General features: G+C 41.7%; 1 protein-coding gene across 6 annotated transcripts in view; it reads right to left on the bottom strand.

The window, feature by feature from the left end:
- Nucleotides 1-17,633, bottom strand: part of GRID1 (glutamate ionotropic receptor delta type subunit 1) — a 737,412-nt gene that overhangs the window by 287,264 nt on the left and 432,515 nt on the right. The gene's annotated exons all lie outside the window — the stretch shown is intronic.

The following is a 17,633-nucleotide window of genomic DNA, read 5'->3' as shown; positions in this document are numbered from 1 at the left end:
ACTCTTTTCACCTGACTCTCTCCTATACACAGAGCAAGGTGACAACTAGGAGGGAACAATCTATAAAGTCCCATTCATATGGTGTGATTGAGCATAAAAAAACAGCTCAACACTGCTGTGATATTGTATGGGGTGGTAGGGATGCTGACTTCTGACTAATAAGTGAGTATCTCTATATATAACTGAGATAGATAGATGATAGATAGATATAGATAACTGAGTGATCTCACTCACTGGATCATCACCTTGTCATGGTGAGTGGGCTTGCACGTTCCTATGACCCTTGTGAGCGAAGCTGTCAGGAATTCTCGTACAGTGCTATCATGGGTTACAGACGCTTCAGGTTACAGACACTTCAGGTTACAGACTCCACTAACCCAGAAACAGTAGCTCGGGTTAAGAACTTTGCTTCAGGATGAGAACAGAAATTGTGCGGTGGTGGTGCAGTAGCAGCGGGAGGCCCCATTAGCTAACGTGGTACCTCAGGTTAAGAACAATTTCAGGTTAAGAACAGACCTCCAGAATGAATTAAGTTATTAACCTGAGGTACCACTGTACTCCCAGCAGGGTCACCCAAGGTGGTAATGTCAAAGGGAAGGAGCTAGACAAAGAATGATCCAAGAAGTCCTCCATGGCAGAACAGGCGAATGATAACAAGCGGTATGTTACAATGGGTGTGAAGGCGGATGAAGGCTGCAGCAGATAGGAATCTACCAGTTTGTCATGACTACTTCATGCCATCGGAACAGAGCCTTACTGTGAAGACTGTGTGTTGGTCAGTGTGCACTGATTTACACACATAAAACAAATTCACGCACAGGCGTCTTCCAAAAACACATCCAAAACCCCAAAATCCCAAATTGGCAAATCCATGCCGTGATCAATTACACTTGGCAAATCCACACCGTGATCAATTCCCGCCCGGAAACCAATGTCCCCACTGTGGAAGGACGTGTGGATCCAGAATTGGCCTCCACAGTCACTTACGGACTCATTGTTAAAACCGTGTTTATGGAAGACAATCTTACTCAGCTACAAGTAATCGCCAAAGAAGAAGATCTCTTCACAGAAAAATGGTTGTTATGGATCTTTAATATCTCCTAGAAACAAATTGCCTTTGAGCTCTCTACAACATATGGCAAAAAGTTGAACATCCCATAAATAGCTCTAGGATTCAGTTTTCATCTATTTTTCAGATTCTGCAATGCAAAACTAGTGCTACTGCATATTTGTTTAGTACTTCTACAGTTTTAGGGCAAGCAAGCACTCAGGTAATGAAATGCAAATGTGAGGTCATGTTTAAGAATTAATCATCCACTATTAATTAGTCATCTTAAGTATTCAGGTAAATGATTCTGAAATTGCACAAAATTATCCCTTGCTATAAATGATAAAGTCATTTCCCAAGTATTTACAATTTTATGCATATTTATATATTCTGTGACCACAGACTTTTCATAGTCCTTGATTTATCTTCACAGTGCATGCCAGGGAACTTATAAACTTTATCTTTGAAATGCAGAGTGTAATTGAAACATTTACCCAGCCTATTAAAATAAATCAATTTACATGTTTATCTCCACATCTGCATTTTCTCAAAGAAAGAAAAAAAAGGTGAAGAAGAATACTTACTGTACTGATTCGAAGTTCAACATAACAGAACTGATTATTCTAACATCTGCAATGAGCAATGTGTAGTCCATGGATCAAATTAGGCCAGCCACACATCTTTCACTTGTTAAGCAAACAACATGGCCAGTTTTCAGTCATTTTTTTCACTAGGATGGGCAAGGTGAGAAACGGGGCCCCTCCCTTCCTTACTACAAAGAGCATTATTTAAATATCCCCAGATAGTCAGATTTCCTCTTTCAGCTCCAACAGGATAGAACTTACTCAGTGCTCCCCAGAACTCAGCACACTTCACTTTAAATTTTCTCCTTCCTCCTCCACTTCCAGTGTGGGTTTATGGAAAAATTGTCATGGTCACATTTTTGTAAGCTACTAAAAATAGTTAGGGAATCTTCCACTTTTCAGATCAAGGTGTGGGGTGTGTGTGGCAAATTTAGTGGCAAATGTGGAAGTCTTCTTTTGCAGGTGTGGCTTGATTGCAGTAAGTCACCTGATGTCATGGTGACATCAGCTGACTAACAAAAAAAAGTCACAGAATAGAAGTGCTTATTGAAGCATAAACATGTGAGCATGTGCCAATATATATGTAGAGAACTCAAAATACAAGTTATCTCAGCTGTGGCCACTATATAAACAACAATGAAAATCTCCAAATAATCATGATTGAGTTCCAGGAATTTCCAGGAGATTATTTCATATTCTTCGGAAATAAATTTGATAATTATTCATGGATGGCAGCCATTAATCTTATTGCCTTGAATTTTATTTCAAGAAAATTGTAAGTTGTAAGTTGTAAATTGTGATTCTGCTACATACAATTAGAGAGATCTACAACCTCTCCTGGACAATGACAGTTCTCTTTCTCAAGCTCTGGGAGGAAGACCTTTCATTGCCTCCAGACAGCCCCCCAATCTTAAACAACTCCTAACCCACAATAATACTATAACCAGACTTAACACGGACACTGGCACCAGAGCCTGCAATAAACCCAGATGCCAACTTTGCTGCCACATACACCCGGACAACACCATTACTGGCCCCAACAACATCACACATACCATCTCGGGACTTTTTAATTGCTCATCGTCTAACATTGTGTATGCCATAAAATGCCAACAGTGTCCTTCAGCTCTCTATATTGGACAAACAGGCCAGACCTTACGCCAAAGAATAAACGGACATAAATCCGACATCAGGAACCACAAGACAGAAAAACCAGTAGGAGAACACTTCAATCTCCCAGGACATTCTATACAAGATCTCAAAGTAGCTGTTCTATTACAAAGGAATTTCAGAAATAGACTGGAAAGAGAAGCTGCTGAATTGCAACTTATCACCAAACTTAAAACTATGGAGAGACCTGGTTTGAACAAAGACATTGGATTCTTATCTCATTATACATGACAAAGCCATTTTTCACCTTCTCACCCCTTGCTTTTTCCTGTAAGGCCTATTGCAGTCGTTAAGAGTCGTCAACAGGCTCATCGCAGCTATCTGCCAATCACCCATTCCCACCACCCTTCTGGGTAATACCCCTCCCCACCTTCTCACTATATAGAAAGGTCCGGTGACTTCTGTTTCAGTGTATCTGAAGAAGTGTGCATGCACACGAAAGCTCATACCTAGAACTAACTCAGTTGGTCTTTAAGGTGCTACTGGAAGGAATTTTTTTATTTTGTTTTGACCATGGCAGACCAACACGGCTACCTATCTGTAAATACAATTAGGTTGTTACTCCAAAACTGTAATTCAAACATGAAGAGTTTTCATTTCATAGGCAGGCAGCAGCAAACCATGCATTTCAATATATTTACCCCTTGCTATGAAATGAAGCCTCTTCACTTTTGGATTATAGTTGTTGGAGTAACAACGATCTAGAATGAATTCAGATCTCTAGATTTATGGATGCCACCCACAAAGTACTGTATTTTTCCGTGTAAAACACGCCTCCATGTATAAGATGACCTCTATTTTGTGGGACTCCTGTTTAACAAATTAGTGAGCTTTTGGGGGGTGGGATTGCCCAGAGTTGTTGGGTTTTTTGGGGGGAGGGGTGCCAATTGCATGCCTCCCCAAAGCCACCAATCGTCTGCCCGCTCGCCGCCAGCAGCCGCCAATCGCACGCCCAGCCAATCAACAGCAGCCCTTGCCGTCGCAGCCACCAATCACCCACAAAAATCACAGCTGACAATCTCCTGCTCATAGCTGCAACCAATCACCAGTGTCCCCCCCTCAGCACTATCCACGTATAAGATGACCCCAAATTTTTAACATTCTTTCTTAATACTAATACATTGTCTTATACACAGAAAAATATGGTAGTTCCTAATCATATGCTACAAGCCATCCAGGGAATCTACAAGCCAGGGAATCTGGATGTTCCCATATAGACTTTAAACTTTAAATCCTACAGCAAAAATACAAGGCTACTCACACATCCACATGATGTCACGTTCTCAGCACCTGAACTGACAATTCATATGTGTCCAGGGGAGAAATATTTTGTTTATAGGATTCCCCAATCACTAAGAATAGTAGTGCTGCACAGTTTCACAAAGCACATGAGATTTATTTTGTCTTTAACAGAAATCAGTCTATGAAATGAATGCCATTGTTAAAAAAATAACAATACATTGATTCTATACTGGGCTTATTACTTTTTATTTAACAAAGACATCTTGATTCTGTTAATATATCTTGGTTAGTTGTCCAAAGTACAGACCTGCTATCCTTTTCATGCCTTAATGATCCATTTGCATGCAATATTAAAATTTCAAGTTGCATTAATAATGGATTCACTGTGCTTGTCCACATTATAATGAATTTTCAGAGAAGCAGGTTAATCTTGAGGTCTAGAAAGAGGGGGAGAGACTCTACCACCACCTCTAGGTATGTTGGGGAATTCTGCATTGGCCAGGAAACAAACCCGGGTCATCTGCTTGGAAGGCAACTATGCTAACCACTATACCACTGATGCTGAAGAGAACAGGACATAAAATTGTTCAAAAAGAGAGCAAGCAGACAGAAAGAAGGGAAAACCCTGTCCCAGAAAAACAAAGACCAATGGCCAGGCTCTGAGGGAGCTCTAAATGACCCAGCCTATCCCACTGCTAGGCAGAACAGTTCTGGAGAGCAGGATGTCACCTATTCTTCTTGCTGATGGGGAGAAGATCATAGATCCTGCTGATTTGATCCAGAGGGAAGAGTTGTGCCAAGAGGAAGAACATCCTTCCAATGTGGCACCAAGAAAAATAATAGTCTGCCTCAAACACAATGGAGTCTGTTTACACATTGTGCTGCAAGACATCAAATGAATCTGGGTCAGGATCCCGCCCAGTGATATTACTGGTGTCTTTACTTTGAGCAGCTGACCCTCTTGTCACATTACAACCTACATTTCAAAGTCTCTTCAGTTTCAAAAGTTGTTTGTCACCTGACATGGAGAACTACTATTTGGGAAATGCAATCCCCCAAGCCCCTTGGGAATCTGATGCTAATTACACAGCGCTTTGTATCCTGGAGTAAGGGACACTGGTGGCGCTGTGGGTTAAACCACAGAGCCTAGGACTTGCCGATCAGAAGGTCGGCGGTTCGAATCCCGGCAACGGGGTGAGCTCCCGTTGCTCGGTCCCTGCTCCTGCCAACCTAGCAGTTCAAAAGCACGTCAAAGTGCAAGTAGATAAATAGGTACCGCTCCAGCGGGAAGGTAAACGGCATTTCCGTGCGCTGCTCTGGTTCACCAGAAGCAGTTTAGTCATGCTGGCCACATGACCCGGAAGCTCCCTCAGCCAATAAAGCGAGATGAGCGCAGCAACCCCAGAGTCGGTCACGACTGGACCTAATGGTCAGGGGTCCCTTTACCTTTGTATCCTGGAGATGATCCCCCAAATATAAAGAAAGCAAGTGATATAAATGTATTTGTGAGCCAACCCTAAGCTTTTTTCTTATTTTAGTGGGATGTGCATTCAAGTACCGAATTAATGCAAGGTCACACCAGCTCTGTTAATCAGGATTGTAACACGCCACACAGCAATCTTGTCGTGAATCATTAAACTGGTAGAACACTTTCAGGGCCTTTCATAAATGTTCAACATATGACAGCAACAATAAGGGCAGAGTAATAATTCATTCGGGCACATGTACATAAATATTTAAATACAGGTTAACGGCAAGCACCATTTCAGAAACTCATTCATCCTTAGGAGGCACTGCGCATATGCAAAACACACACATAAAACAACAACAAAATCCCACCCAACCCCAACATGTCACATTTAATGGATGTATCTGCATCGACAAGATTGTTCAAATCTTCAGGGAAACAAAGGTTTCTCTTGAGCACATTTATTTGGAATTCCTTCCCCAAATTTGAAATTTATTTAGGGTTAATGATGGTGAAGGTAAAACATGGAATGAAATGAGGATGTTGGAATTCAAAGTTGGACACCGCTTTATAAAAACTGGGAAATATGGTAATTCTGGATACTGTTTCCATCTTAAAAATGACTGGGTAGGCATGCCATCAATACTTTCATCTACTATTAGCATACAAAGTAAGAAAGGTATTCTAAGGGGGTCTAAGCAGCGCAGCAACCCTTTAAATTCAGGGCCATTAATTTTGAGACAAATATTTGAAATTCAGCTGCACCTTTGTCTGCTCTCTCACAAGTATGTAGATGATTGATCGATAGATGATAGACAGATGATACAGTAAGAGAGAGAGAGAGAGAGAGAGAGAGAGGATAAATAGATAGATGATAGATGATGGATAGATAGATAGATAGATAGATAGATGATAGATAGATAGATATACCATAGATAGATAGATAGATAGATAGATAGATAGATAGAGAGATAGAGATAGAGATAGAGATAGAGATAGAGATAGAGATAGAGATAGAGATAGAGATAGAGATAGAGATAGAGATAGAGATAGAGATAGATAGATGATAGGCCAGGAAACTTACTATCTGTAGAACCACCAAATAAAGCCTTGCATGACAGTCAAGAGTAGGGGGTGGGAGCGGTATATCAACTTCAAGGTTGCATATTTTCCCTTCCTTGCCAAGTGTGTGTTGAGGGGAACCAAAGAGCTTTTGATCCCATGGGTCCAAAGTCTCGCTTAATCTGCCACTGAAAGGTTCCCTTTTCCTTCCTACTCTGTAGCACTTACTGGAGAGAAAGGTTTCTGTAACTGGAACACAGAGGCCTTTGGGAGTGGACTTCTTTCTCCACCCATGGAGAGAGAGTCCAACAACATCCTATGGGCCATCTCCCCATGATTGTAGAATTGTGCTGTAAATCAGCCAAACATCACCATGTTCACTAACTGCTTGGGATGACTCAGTGAATAATTCAGAAACCTTCCCCAAGGAAAGATGGTGCCAAAGCAGCCACAGGTCAGGGGAACAAAGGTAGTGGACAGTTGACTAAAAGGTGAACTTTCCCAATGCAAGTGTTTTCAAGAAATATCCACACATACACATACACATATGCACATGTACACACATACACATACACATACACATTCACATACACAGAGCACCACAAAAAAAATGAAACCAGCCAACATTCAATGCAGCCCCCAAAATAAAATTACTAAAGGAATGAAATTGACAAAAATGAAATGTACAATGAGTAACATTTCAAGTGAACTTTCAGGCAGGCTACATTAATAAAAACAAATGTCTCTCACACTAAAATTAATCTCAGAATATTAATGTCAACAATTCCCTTGGTGTCTGAGCTTGCCTTTCAATTCTGACCCCTTAATATTTATATCATGTATCTCTTTACCCTAAGCAGTCTTCTGCCCTCACTGAGCTGCAACCTATTCATGTGATAAAACCACACACATCACATCATATACTCATGCTGAAACAAGATTTAATCGTTCAAGATTAATTTAGCGGCCAGCATTATTAGATCTCCTACCATACATTCCATAGACACTCAAATATAACCTTGAAATGCTCCATTCAAAAGGATTAGAGCAGAATAAATGTGAAAATACAAATTTGCATATGTTTGGATTAACTTTATTGTCTGCATCCCCCCCAAAAAACCCTAACCCCTAGAGAACCTAACAAAGCTAAATTCATCTGAGATGCTGCTTCAACATAGTTACTGCTCTTGTATCAAATTTTCAAAAGCAACCATTATTTAATTGAGAAGGCTGGAAAATATCTGGATTATTTAAGACATGGTTGTTCTTCACAAAACGCATGGGGCTGTTGCTCCTGCTTGCATTGTTCATCACCCCTCCCTACCTGTCACACCCCTTCCCTGCTTGCCTACTACACTCCTTTTATATCTCACCAACCTGCGTACCTGTCATGGTACTGCCATGATGGCAGGGGAGGAGCAGGAACAGGCTGAGGGAGGTGGGCAGGAAGTGAAGATTGAGGAAAGAGGGGAAAGCCAGGAGGCGGGAAGGCTCTCTGATGTTGAACCAGAGCCTCAGCTCTGGACAGGAAGTTCTGGCACAGATAGTGAGACAATGCCTATTCCGTCTGCCAGGGAAAGGAGAGAGTTAAAGAGGAGAGGGGAGAGGCCTCACATGAAACTTCCCCGCCTTTTCTGTTGGAGGAGAAGCCAGCGTATGCCACTACCAGAATCTGAGCCGGAGGATTCAGATGCATGATTGTAATGCACTGTCTGTACAGTGGTGCCTCGCAAGACGAAATTAATCCGTTCTGCGAGTCTCTTCGTCTAGCAGTTTTTTCGTCTTGCGAAGCAAGCCATTGACGGCTTAGCGGATTAGCGCTATTAGCGGCTTAGCGGCTTAGCGGATCAGCTGATAAGCGGCTTAGCGGCTTAGAAAAAGGGGGGGAGGAAAAAAACCCCGCAGGAACTCGCAAGACATTTTCGTCTTGCGAAGCAAGCCCATAGGGAAATTCGTTTTGCGAAGCACCTCCAAAACAGAAAACCCTTTCGTCTAGCGGGTTTTCCATCTTGTGAGGCATTCGTCTTGCGGGGCACCACTGTAATATGTAAAATAAAGACTGTATATATATCTCTGAGTGAGCAGAGGTACTTATTGCGAAGAGCATTCACAAGCCATCACAGAACCACTCCCTAGACCTCTCCTTCCCACTTCATGAAAATAATAAGCCCCCTATTGACCCTCCCAACCTCATTTCTGAAGCCATTTCTCCCTTCTACCCTACAGCCTCACTTGGCACCAGTTTTCACATCCACCTTTTTCTGTAGCCTTCCCCCTTGCACACAGACCACCCCACAGTGGTCTCCTGGGTCATCTTCCTCCTCCCCCAACATGGCAACTACTATCTCCCCCCAATATATGCTGATGATGAGGATCATGGTGATGAGGATGCCTTTCATCTGTGGACATACATATGGTTCACAGAATAAAGAACTAGGCCATGCAAACCATTCCAAAGAAGAGTTAAGCTGAAATGTTACAGATAGGTAGCCGTGTTGGTCTGCCATAGTCAAAACAAAACAAATTCCTTCCAGTAGCACCTTAAAGACCAACTAAGTCAGTTCTTGGTATGAGCTTTCGTGTGCATGGTATCTGAAGAAGTGTGCATGCACACGAAAGCTCATACCAAGAACTGACTTAGTTGGTCTTTAAGGTGCTACTGGAAGGAATTTGTTTTGTTTAAGCTGAAATGTTAGGCATGTATGGCCATTGGGTTCAACTGGCATCATTTGTGAAGGACTCAATACATCTTTATGCAGGTGCAGCCTGTCAGTTTGCATTTCTTAGTACAGAAAGTATTGATCTGAGGTGTAGAGATCTTTCCTATTCTAATTGATTCAAGAGGGTTCTGGAGGCTTCTGTGTGTGAAAGAAACAAGCAGAAAGTTCATGATGGTTATTCCTTCAGAGAAGCTGAGTACAGCTGGCTTAAACTGGTTCTGTTATCTTTTTCTGTCAAGTCATGCTGTCTATAAAAGTAAGTGCAACTCGTACAGCACGTTGGCGACAAATATTCACACAGTTGTTCAAAAATTTATCAAATATGTGAGAAAGAGACAATTACTTACAGGCATGAAATTTACGGCATGTTCTGCCTTGAAAGAAAACATAATGAAAATGATCTATAGGTGGTACATGACCCCAGTCAAGCTGGCTAAGATCTATCATCTGCCTGACAATAAATGTTGGAAATGTAAAGAGTCTGAAGGAACCTTTTATCACCTTTGGTGGACCTGCCCAAAGATTAAGGCCTACTGGGAAATGATCTATAATGAAATTAAGAAAGTCCTTAAGTGGACATTTCCTAAGAAACCAGAGGCCTTTCTCTTGGGTATGGTGGGCCAATTGGTACCAAAGAAGGATAGGACTTTTTTTATGTACGCTACTACAGCAGCAAGAATACTACTAGCAAAGTATTGGAAGTTGCAAGAACTACCCACTCTGGAAGAATGGCAAACGAAGGTGATTGAATATATGGGACTGGCAGAGATGACCGGCAGAATCCGTGACCAGAGGAAGGAGGCGGTGGAGGAGGACTGGAAGAAATTTAAAGTGTATCTTGAGAATTGTTGTCAAATTAAGGACTGAAAAAATGTCGAGGGGTAAGAAATAAAGATTTACAGCTGTAAACTATAAACCATAGGGAAGAAGTTTTAAGGAGGTGATATGTAAAAATTGACTGAAGGGTTGCTAGAGAGAATTGTGAAATAAGGGTGCAGAACAGGAGAGGTATGGGGAAGTCTTTAAGTTTGTATGATCTGTGTTTTTTCTTTTTCTATGTTGTATTGTTATTTTTTCTTGTTATGTTTATGTTGTTATGTTTATGTTGTGAAAACTTAATAAAAATTATTATATATATAAAAAAAGAGACAATTACTTACAAAGTGCCATTAAAACTTACAAACTACCTAAAATAAAGTGAACTTGCAATATCAGATTTTACCAGGTTCTTACAAATTCTTGACTCAGATTTTCGGGTTTTTTTTTTCTTTTTTTTAAAATAAGTTCAAAAAGATTCAAGAAAAGGGTAAGTTCAGTGTTGTTCCCGGTAGCTCTGAGGTGCTGATGAAGCAGCGTATGAGGTAATAATGAAGACAGGGTGCCAGCGTTCTATCCCTGTTCTATCCCTGTTTCAGTCCATGCAGTTGAGAGGCTGCTGATTGGTTGAGGTTGGCGGATAGCACACTCCCTGAGCACAGTTTTCTGGGCTTCTTCAGTTGTCTCGTGCCATTGATGTGTCTACTAGTGCTAAATATCTTTGAAGAGACAATTTCTTGGCTTAAGCATACAAGACTGAACAGCATGACAATAAAAGTAAGGCCAGAAGGAGCCTGGGTTTCACTCTCTTTCTGTCTCTCTTTCCTTCCGGTGTGGTGTTCTGTTCTGTATGCTGCATGTTAAGGTTTAATCTTATTATAAGTTATTGTAAGTTTAAGTTTAAGTCTACTGCAATTGGATTTCTTATGGACAGTTCCAATCCTGAATGTATTGGATTTGTGACCATTATGCCCATTTGCCTTCAGTATCAGTAAAGCTCTGCTGGATGAAATACAATTGCCTCTGGTCTATTTTTGGGGAATCCCACATTGTGTTTAAGTTTTTACTCTGCTAACTATACGTTCTGCTCTGGATCAATAATGAGCAGAATACATGACACAGCTCCTACCAGGCCCAGCACCACCAGTAGTATCGCCATCAACAAAACTGTGGCCATTTGCTCGTGCTGGCAGCTGGCAGAGACTTGGAGAGATGGCAGTGATCAAAGCTTCAGGTCACATGCTGGAACTCCCTGTCCTCGCTACTTTACTTATGCCATCTGGGCATCTTGAGACAAAGTCATATGAACTCACAGGAAAAGGAGGCCCTATAGCTAAGGGAAAAAACTTGGGATAGAGCCTAGTGTGCAAAAGGTTATCCCATCTATTCACTCTTCTGCTTACATCCATACTACTGGATTTCAGAATGCTCAGCCTCTATATGCAACCATAGCCTGCTGCACATCTGCTTATAAACAACATCTTTAGAGCTATCTAAAGATTTGCCCATAGAGTTTTCTTGGCAGGGATACTGGAGTGGCTTGCCAGTTCCTGCTCCAGGGCAAAGGCTAATAGAGTTCTTTCAAGAGAATAAGCTGGTCATCACAAACATGCTTTTCCAACAACACAAGAGATGACTCTACACATGGACATCACCAGATGGGCAGCAGCGAAATCAGATTGATTATATTCTCTGCAGCCAAAGATGGAGAAGTTCTATACAGTCAGCAAAAACAAGACCTAGAGCTGACTGTGGCTCAGATCATCAGCTTCTTATAGCAAAATTCAAGCTTAAACTGAAGAAAGTAGGAAAAACCACTGGGCCAGTAAGATACAATCTAAATCAAATCCCCTATGAATACACAGCGGAAGTAAGGAACAGGTTTAAGGATTTAGATTTGGTGGACAGAGTGCCTGAAGAACTATGGATGGAGGCTAGCAACATTATACAGGAGGCAGCAACGAAAACCATCCCAATGAAAAGGAAATGCAAGAAAGCAGGAGGCCCCGTTAGCTAAAGTGATACCTCAGTTTCAAGTTAAGAACAGACCTCCAGAACGAATTAAGTTCTTAACCCGAGGTACCAATGTATAAGAATCACTAGTAATCCACAAATGTTTATTTTTGTTGCTATTGCATAGAGGAGCTTTCTTCATGAAATGTTTAAGGCTTTCCACTTCACACGGTGATCTTCATTACCTCAGTGCCTCAGGTCCATTCTCAGGTATTAAGCACCTTGTAGCATAATAATAATAAAGTTGGGGAAACCTAGTGAGAGGCTAATCATCATTCAAGCAGAAAAGCACATGGTGTTGCAAGGTGCAATATTTTAGAATCTGAGGCAAAAGGGAGTTGTGTCTAAATAAATAAATAAAACATTTTGCTGATGAGACACTTCAGACTGTTCAGAATCTCAGCCCAAGTATTTCACATGTATTACATCTCCAGACACTGGGGAAAACGCACTATCACATCTAAGCAAATCTAAAATTGGGGGAATGAAGCTTGCTTGCATTCTTGATTTTTAAATATTTAAGTTTTCCTTGAATTAAATTGACAAATTCACCTTTCACTGTAGCAACTTATAAACAAACATCTCATAACATCAGATGAAGAAATATTTAGCTTTACCATAGAAATGGGAGTTTTATGAGATACTTGAAAGATTTTCTAGTCATTTTGTTAACCTTTGATTATAGCTACAGAAAATAATAATTTTCAGACTGCACAGTGTATTGAGTATGAGAGATATATAGATTTCAAACAGATTAATATACTCTTACTAGGAAACCTTTCTTCCATTTTTCCTTCAGTTTTTCTTTAATCAATTTCTTTCCTTTTTTTCTTTTAACTTTTTGTTTAGTTTCAGACAGGTGAACAGAGATACAAAATAGTTTATATATACATTTAATTTGTTGTAATGTTTGAAAAGCTTTAAAAATAGTTGAGTAAGAATGGAACAACAACACATCCAAAGGTGCTGTGATCCAAACCATTTGCATTTCTGTGGTGGCTCCATTAAAATAATTAGGACCAAAATGGATTTGTCTTTTTGTATACACTCTCTTTTTAAAAAAAATAAAAATAAAATAAAGCTTAAAAAGCAACATTACATACTTCTTAGTGCTTAACCTTCATCCAGAATATCAGTAGATATTCCACCAATTTCCTTAAATTCATTATAATCACAATGCCACAGAAAGTTGAAAAACACATTTAAAAGTTAAAAATATACAATATTGTCATTCTTTGTGCTGGTCCCAGGGGGAGGTTACCGTGGGGTGAGGTCCAGGACCTGAGTCGAGGGTCGGCAGACAGTCCTCCATGGGCAAAGCGGGGTCCACAGCGAGGAGCCGGGCAAGGACAGGAACTCTGGGGGAACAGGACTGGGTGCTGGCCGAAACAGCTCTTCAACAATGTTGCTCCCGCAACCTGGGACCGGGCTGACTGGCCTTTATCTTCTCTGAGGCCAGGGGCGGTCCCGGCCCCCAAGAGACCCGCCTCTCCTGGCCTTAAGGCGAGCACTCCTCCTGGGAGAAACCAGTTCCCTCCACCTCTCTGCCCTGAGCCTCTGCAGCTCAGGGGAGGCTGGAGGGTTACTGGACTCAGGGGGAGATTCACCTTCCCCTGACAGGGCTGGGAGAGGCGCACCTGTAGGCACTGTGTCCTCAACCCCCTCCGGAGCCAGAGTGGATTCACCTGGTGCCTGCTCCTGAGGATCCGGCGCAGGTGCAGGCGCTTCAGAATCAAGGCCCTGCCCCAGTTCAGCCGGCCGTGGAGGCGGGGACTCCTGTGCAGGCTGGGATTCCTCCGGTTCAGCCTCTGAATTGGATTCCCAGGCCATCACATTCTTAGACTATTCTTATTATGGTAATAAAATATCCTAAGGATGTATTGGAAGGTTTCCCGAATAAGGTAACAAATATGCCTCCTGATTAGGTATCCTCCATCACACACACCCCCCCCCCCCAAAGACCTGGGAGAAGAATTGCAGTAAGAAAGTACAATGCACACAGGATTGCATGGGACCTTCCATCTCCTAATGGGAGGAGAAAATAAGAACCAAAAGTATGGTCCAGGTCCAAGTTCTGTGATGCTCCTAGATGGGGTGAAGCAACAGGAGAAGATCTGCTCATTGTAGACTGACTCTTGTATAATCCACTTCCACCCAGCTCTTTGTGATTTTACTGAACTCCTTGGCTGGATAACTGCATTGCTGAGATAGTCTACCTTGCATACAACGTGCTCCTGTTGTGCTGGACAGCTCCTCAGCCTCACCATTATGGTCGGAAATTTAGTCAAACCTGCTGTGGTTGTTGGGAATGGGACAATATTTCTTTTCTTCCATAAATAATAAAAACACATTTAATGCCTTGCTGAAAACCATCTCAAACACCATACTTTGTTCCTCCTGTGATTGTAATGGTGTGCAGGGGGTCCACAGATGCATAAATACTATGGAGTTAAGTAACCTGCTAGCTTCCATGTGGCCGACATGATTGTTGAATTACTCCCTTCAGCATATTGCAAATGCACAGAGCCTTTAGAGAGATTACATACTTCCATTATTCAACTTCCCTTTCCTAAAGCTTTTTTTTTGAATCAATCAAGATTCAGTAACAGAAGATTTTTGAACAAATTACTTCTTAATTCAGCCCAGACTTATACTCCTGCAGGGATCTGGAAAAATATCAGGATCATTAGCCCTAATAATTCCTGTAATAGCACTTTTCTCTGGGGATGGCCAAAGCAGCATGATAATTTAGTACATTACCCTTTAAACTTCACAGTCCTGCAGGGCTATTGCTTTTCCAACATGTGAATGCAAACCTCGTGAATATTAGCAGGAGTTATGGATTTTAGAGGTGACTGGTTTGATAGCATGTAATGAAATACTGTTGCTAGAATGAAAAGAAATATAACTCAGCCTCTGATTTAACCACTTTCTTTTCAGCAAATCTGAAAGCCTACTCATAGGTGTATCCTTCAAGATCTGGAAGGAAGCCAATATATAGAGAAAATCGTATTAGTGATACTTAAAGAGCATTGGAAAACTAAGCTGGCTGAACTGATTTTAATACCTTACTCCAGTGGCTTTCAAACTCAGTTCTGGGGAGTCCTGTGGTTGGCTCAGAAACTTATTGTTTGTCCCTCAATAAGACCACAAATAATGGAGGACAAGCTTTCCTTAAAGGTAACTCAACAACAAATACTTATTTTTCCAAACAACTACAGAAGATTGTTGAATATATATTGTGTAATCTCGCTGTATACAAGTTGTACAAGTGACAACAAAGTATTTCAATTTCAGTATTCCAGGGCACACACTAGTTTGCACAGTGCAATAAATACCCCATGTGAACCAAGTATGCACCCCAGAAAAAACTTCGCAAACCTTTGTTATATGCACAAAGATTATGCTGAAAGCCTGTATGAGCTCTTTGGCAAGTGCTAAAAAGGAAATGGATTCTTAAGGCAGAGCATTTTAAAAACACTGCCTTCCACAAAATATCTGCTATGCTCAAGACAGTTAGTTCTTGCTTATTTCTTATTCAGTCTTTTTTTCACTCACATATAAATACCTAACCATTTGCATTTTTTATTATGAAAATTTAGTCTGCATTCCATGTTCACACCAGGCAGCCAATCATAAATTAAATAAAGTGTTAAATACAAAGTGTAAAGCAGTGATGAACTACCATAATACTTCAATGTCACATTGGCTAAGGAACAAAAACTGAAAGAAGAGCAATTAAAAACATATTCCCTCGGTGTACAAATGTGGCATTACCTGAGCTCTGGCACTTGTGTTTTTGATTTCCAAGTTACTAATAATCTATTTCATTTTAGAAGACAATGTGTGAAAATTAATAAATGACAATATTATCCCACAAGATAATAACGGTAATCAGATTTGCTGCCCAACAGTTACACCTGAATTGTAATTAGTTTCATCTCCAACAATTCTAAAGATTAAAAAAAGGATGGCAACAAATACTTACTGCTGTAGATTAATAAGGAAGAACTGACATTGAGCTGCCATAATAAAATTAGTGGTGTGGTGTGGATGACTACTAGTTAATTAAATATATATGGTGGTGGTGGTGTTCTGCTACATGGCTCAGCTCACAGGGCACCCAGATCACACCTATAAGGCTCTGGTTTCTCTTCAGATTGTAAAAATATTTCACCTTTTACTACTAGGCTCAATACAAAGGTTGATTCCAAAGGCAACCTAGATTAGGGTGAGGAACCTTTCTCAGTCCTTCTGAGGATCCTTCTTGGGACCACATGGCAGTGGTGGATGGGGACAGAGACAAATAGAGGATGGAGCAACAGATAGGACACTGTCCATTGCAAAGTAGGCTACATTCTAGCCTTGTGAAATTCGGGGATTGCTACACACACACACCCCTCTTTATCCTTCATTTAGGACAGGGGTTGGCAAAAAATTTTAGCCGTGGGCCAGTCCACTGTCCCTCAGACCTTGTGGCGGGCTGGAGAAGCAGCACTGGGAGGCAGAGCTGGAAGAAGGGGGGGCAAGTAGTCCTCCGCCCCAGCCCCAGCCCCAGCCACTGTGCTTACCTTCCCAGGGGCTGCTGCCGCCACCGCCACCACTGCCACTGCTGCTGCTTCTCGTGGGTAGGCAGAGTGAGCTGGTTTGGTCCACTCTCTGGCCCACAGGAGCACCAGGGCAGCAGCGGCAACAACAGCGGAGGGAAGATGAGCAGTGTGAAAGGGCTGGCTCCAGGGAGGGGCTGCTTAAAATGGCACTCAGCCAGCTCAGCCCAACCCCTTTCTTTCTCTAGGCAGGGAGAGGAGAAGCCAGGAGGAGGTAGGGAGGAGGCCCCACCACAGTGTGTGTGAGGGAGTGGGGGGGGGGTGGAACAGCACAGGGAGGAAAATGGTGCAGCCCAAATAAACAGAATCCCCATGCCGTTCCATGGACAATCCGCAGGCCAGACCCTGAAGGCAATTGGGCCTGATCCGACTCGCAGGCCTCAGTTTGCTGACCCCTGATTTAGGAAATCAAGTGATATCATCCCTGTTCAACAACAGCTTCCAGTCATGCTGAAGAGGACACGGAGCACTGCCAGTAAATGATTTTCCAAATGAGAGTTGACACAACCAATATAGAAAGGCATGAGGGCCACATTTGGCCCCTGGTCTGAGTTTCCCCACCTCTGTTTAGATTATCAGGTGTAACACATTTCAGATAACTAATATTTCTGAGGCATATTCACATGAAACTCTTTTCTGATCTCTATCCCTTGAAGTTCACACTTCAAGCCATCTCTCTTAATTCCTTATACCCCTTTTCTCCAAATCACAATTAACAGTTCCCTACAGTCCCATGTCCTCCATCCAAGTTTTCATGGAATAACTAATGCTCCTCAAAAGACAGTATCAATTCATCTGCCAGTGCAGTGCTCTTCAAGGACATACTCACCAGCTTAACTAAGACAACATGAAATCTAACTCCTTGTCAACTTCAGAACAGAAATACTACAGTTAAATACTTGT

The sequence above is a fragment of the Podarcis erhardii genome, assembly GCF_964252035.2.
Source record: "Podarcis erhardii genome assembly, chromosome: 5".
Taxonomy (NCBI): Eukaryota; Metazoa; Chordata; class Lepidosauria; order Squamata; family Lacertidae; genus Podarcis; species Podarcis erhardii.
The sequence above is the reverse complement of the archived record's forward strand: the minus strand, read 5'-3'. Positions and strand labels throughout refer to the sequence as shown.